Source organism: Notothenia coriiceps, unplaced genomic scaffold (genome assembly GCF_000735185.1).
Source record: "Notothenia coriiceps isolate Sejong01 unplaced genomic scaffold, NC01 NC01_scaffold00037250, whole genome shotgun sequence".
Classification (NCBI taxonomy): Eukaryota; Metazoa; Chordata; class Actinopteri; order Perciformes; family Nototheniidae; genus Notothenia; species Notothenia coriiceps.
The window spans coordinates 1026189-1031610 of NW_011369951.1; positions in this window are offsets into that span (position 1 = coordinate 1026189).

A 5422-nucleotide genomic window follows, 5' to 3' on the forward strand; every position below is an offset into this window, starting at 1 on the left:
ACCTGTTGATGAGGAGGCCTGTTTGAACGGTCTAAGCCCCGCCCCTTTGTGTCTCCCTGCATCCCTCGAGCTAGCTCACCTGCTCCAGCACATTAAGCAGCTCTGCAGGAGTTTTTGTCGAGAAATAATTGCTTGGAGTTTTCTGTTGGCGCTTTGGGACTTCGGTTACTTTTTCCTCAAAGGATTTATCCCCCCATGAGACTGCTGCACCGGAGCAAGGTAAGTGTCTGCTGCTTGTGCTGTTCTGCATATTGTGAGTGTTTTATTTGTAGTCAGTGTGCTTGGCAATGCTAGTAATACAGCTCACAGGCTACACATTAGCCCAAGCTGTGAGGCTGCTAATTGTTTTGCTTGCTGACTGTCAGTTGTCATCTGTTGGCTGCTAATTTCTGCTCTTTGTTGTTGATAAGCTCTTGCTATTGCACTTTTAGCATGATGTCTAATTGTGTTTCTTTGTTGTTTGGCATGTGCAGTATGATGCTTTGATGTTGTTGTCTCATTTGGTGTTGAATGTAAGTCTTATAATATTGGTTTAAGGCTGTTAAATTGGTCTCTAGTAGGCCTAATGTTAAAGGGCAATATTATTTTATCGATGAAGTTGGGTATTTGACAGACATTCACTACAGGCCCTCTCTGTTGACCACAGGGTTTCACTTCGGGACCATCGATACGGATTCACTAGATCACATGACATTGAAGGCTTTTTTAAATTGACACTTTTCAATGGAAAACTGCTGAATTTTCATACAATTGAAGGTAAACTAAAATCAATTTTCCAATAAAAATGGTTTCCTACAGTACTTGTCCAGTGTAAATCGATGTCTGCATTGATTTGGACACATCATATGGAGGGGTTTACAAGTAAAAAAAAACTGCTTATTTAAAAAAAAAAAATTCATATAAAATCAAAAAAAGCAAATACAATTCAGTAAAACGAGGTGCAACTAAATGGTCCAATGTAGTATATCTGGTGTGGATTTGGTGTCACTGAGTCACATTACATGGAAGCTATTGATTTTTATTTCGATATTACATTTAAAAATCACAGTAAGATCGTATAAGGATAATATCCTATTGAAGGGCCTTTAGGGTTACCTATCCTACCTTGGCTGATGGTAATTTGCATTTCTTAACATTTCATAAGAAGAGATTGTCTGCTCTAAGTCATGGATTTTTTATTTGGGGAATTTAATATGCTTAATAGCTAAAGTTGGTCCTTAGCCTGCTGCTGCATATCAGCTCGATGGCCCTGTTAAGTTGTTTTTATATAGACTTAGATTCTACCGTATAATAGCTGGCATGGTGTTCTGTATCTAATGTGATTATGAGGAGGGAAGTTGATTACCGCAGCTCCCCAATCTCTGCTTGCGGGGTCAGAACTATATAAACCAAATGTAATCTTAGTACTCATTCGCATTCATAAAATAAATCTCCTCCCAGGCTGTGAGTTGGTGTGCTGATATGCACTGGTAAATAAAAGATAAACAATAACACATCTTCTTCATATTCATAAGCTACATAAACCAATTGTAAAGCAACAGATCAGAGATAAACAAACTCTGCTTGTTGTTTTTGACAACAGAAGTTTGATTTATAGTCTACATTTGCTTGCTAGAGTGATGAGAAAAGGCTCTTAGCCGCTTCCACACCAAGTACTTTGCCGTACTTAGTTCCCAGCACTTAGTGCCAGCACTTAGTACCCCCATGGAACTAAGTACAGATCGCGTTCACACCGGAATAAGTTCCCTGAGGGAAAATTACGCAAATGAAGCCGCTGACGTCACTTCTTCTTCTTCTGCTTTGGGTTTACTGGCAGGCTGCAAACCACTTCATGGCGTATACTGCCACCTGAAGTCCATGGCCGAAAGTCCCCGGAGTTGTTNTTTTTTTTTGTGTTGCCATAAGTTAGTCTCTCTCCGTTGGTGTTGGGGGCTAATGCTAATAATGCTAATGCCAGCAAATACAATGGCGGCTTCACAAAACTTTTCAGAGTTTTACGGGGCGTGGTTTGCAATTCGCCCAGCCAATCTAAATTTGTACTTTTCTCCCCAGGATAGTAACCTTTTTTACTCATCTCCTATTTCATAGTCTTTTATTATTATTATAGTTATTATTTAAAAAAATGTCTTGATTTTATTTTATTAATCTGTGTGAATCTTTGCTGTCCTGTTTTTCACACTTACTCTGTTGCTGCTTGTACAACTGAATTTCCCCATGGGGCTTAATAAAGGTTCATCTTATCTTATCTTAGTCCCACCTCTCTAGCAGGCACTAAAAATGGGGGTAAAAGTTCTCTGAGCTAAGTTCTCTTTTTGGTGTGAACGCTAAATTCCAGGCACTAACGGAACTAAACGGGAAAAAGTACGGGTAACAGTACTCCGGTGTGAAAGCGCCTATTGATGACAAAGGTCCGACATGTAGTTATTTGTGTCTACGAGTCCTCTGGCTATTACTTAATCTAAAAAAACAGCTATATGCTTTATTACTTGTGGTTTTGATTCGTAAGGAAGACAGTAATAAGGTGAGGGTTGAAACACAGCCTGACTCAAACTGATGCTATTTATGATCAAATCTTAACCCTTAAGAAACCTTTTTACTTTGACCAATAATTTAATTTACGATCACCATCATCTTCAGGTGTAGAACATGCTGAGTGCTAGTTATTAAATGCTGCGGAGATGTAAAGCTGCAACAATTCAAGTCAATTCATTTTTAAGTTGATCGAACAAAATTGAATCCAAACAATAAAGGTTAATATAATCATTTGTATATTTCTAGTCATTTTTCTCAAGCAAAAATATAGAATATTTGTTGGTAAAATATGAAATAATGATGTATTTGAACCTGTTAAACCCCATCCATCCGCCCGCCGGCGGGGAAAAAAATGCATAATCTGCAGGAAACAGCTTCTGAGGGCTTCTTAATATTTAATAAACTATGAATGTTTCATATCCATGTATCGGGAAGAAACTCAGCTAACTGATGATATGAACAATCTTTTGCAAAAAAAAAACACAAGACTAACACTGAGCCTCTGAATTAGCCCTGAGCAAAAAAATGCCAACGCCGTTAGCACAGAACTCACGGTATAACACCCTTATTACTTATCGTAAATGCAAATCCAACCCATCCATTAGCATCGTGAGATTACACAGATTTGATAGGTATCTGTATCATCACTCCATGATCAGAACTCGCGACATTAGAAACAAAACAGACATCACAACACGTGGCATTCGGTAGCAAAAACAGCAATATGTCTTACCTTTGATGTTGTCTGATCAAAAGTTGTCTTCAATGGCATTAAAACGATAAAAACGCTGCTGAAGGTTAATCCATTAATCCAATGTGTCTGTGTCCCTTTGAAATGATTTCTGATAATCCATCAGCAATAAACCTAGTTTTCAGATTTCAGAGCGTAAGAGGTTTCGCTTTAGGCAAACTGCGTGCGCATAGCCCCACTTCTCAATGTTAACGTTGGGGTGTATGTGCAAATTCCCCTTCGATTCTATTGGCTCTAACGGTTCAAAAGAGATGTCAATCATCAAAATCGACCAATGGGTTCCAGGGAAACGGCAAACGCCCATTTCAACCCAAATCACCTCAGAGGTGGAGTTTTTTTTGCTAAACCTCTCTAAAAAGGTCAAATGTCACTTGTTTTGCATCAATCTTGAAACAGGGTACTTATTATATGTTGTACTTTGGATTCCTTAAGCTTTTAGTCTAACTTACCATCATCCAAGGGTAGTTTTCACTATAAGTAAAAAATGTTATACTATGTTTAATCGGAATTTTCTTTAAAATAAAAAACATCTATATTGATTCTGACTTTTCTACATCCAACTCACAGGTTTATCATTACTTTGAGAAAAAGATTATTAATTTAACCCTTTTCATAAGTGTAGTTATGGTCATTTGTTCTGGGAATGTCATTTTCGAGCCTGAGACCTGAAAAACAGGCTTGGGGTTTAACAGGTTAATAAATTAGTATTGTTTTGGTTTTAAAACAAACAGTTTTAGGATATCCCTTTGGCAGTAAGCATTTTTTATTCCCTTGAGATGTTTTTTTAAATGATTGAATTTATGAAATAGTGCTTTGATTTAGCTCAAAGCAATATTATGCCTAAGGACAGTTTCAAAGAGCAGCTACTGTAGCATAGACTCTGTTTGCTTTAATAATATTTTGTGTTAAAAACAAAAAGGTGTGATGTGTAGGATGCCTAAAGGCCTTTTGATATAAACGTCTTGTACGTATTGCTTTGTTTCCTAGTTGTATGAAGATCCACTAGATTTAAATTGTTGTAAACAGGTCAGTGCTGCAGCATCAATTCAGTGGGTGATGAAACTCTTGAAGTTTTCTTGAAGTATCTTTAAATACCTTCTATCCTGATGATGCATAACCTATTAAGACAGACAGGAACATTAATAAGGAAGAATGGTTCAGTGTTTATTTATAGCAACAAACCGGTGTTCCTCGTGTGGAAACAAGGTTATTCTTTGGTACAAAGCGAACTCCAATAATGGCACAGCTGTTAACGATATGTAAAAATACAGAAACCACTTTGTCCTTGAACTAAAATACTTCTATTTTTTCTCCAAAGGGGATTTTCTTCAAGGACAATGACCTTGGGTGTTTTTATGTGTGAGAAGGAAAGTGTGCCATAGTGGGTGTTTTTCTTACTATGGAAAGACTTTTGAAAGTCACTGGGAGACCATGTACACAACCAGCTTACACATCCATCGTGTTATATGTCTGTGTGTTTGTATGGAGAATCAGAGCAGTGGAAGTGGTATTGCAGTCAAAGAGAGAGCTGAGCCAGAAGGCAAGGCTCTAAATCTACCGGTCCATCTTTGTTCCTACTCTCACCTTTGGTCATGAAAGTTGGGTCATGATCGAAAGTATGAGATCGCGATTACCAGCGGTCGAAATGGGTTTTCTCCGGAGGACGGCTGGCATCTCCCATAGGAATAAAGCGAGAAGTTTACAAGTAGTAAAAAGGAGCAAGTTGAGGTGGCACTTGGTAAGAAAACTACCTGGCCGTCTCCATAGGGTGGTGTTTCAGGCACGTCCAGCTGGGAGGAGACGGAGGGCACATGGCACCAGGTGGAGGGATGATATCTCAATGCTGGCCTGGGAGCGCCTTGGTATATCCCAGTAAGAGCTAGTTGATGTGGCCGGGGAAAGGGACGTTTTGGGCCCTCTGCTGGAACAGCTTCCTTCATGAGTCGACCACGTGTAGGCGGTTTTATGGTGGTATACATTGTGATTATTAGGGATGCTCCGATCGCCAATTTTGGGGCCGGAATCAGTATCGGCCGATACCGATCGCCGATTTGATCGAGTGGGCGGGGCCTATGGGGATCTTCCATTTAAAGTGTTGTTTAAAACTCAGATAATGGGGCTCATTCACTGGCGCTTCCA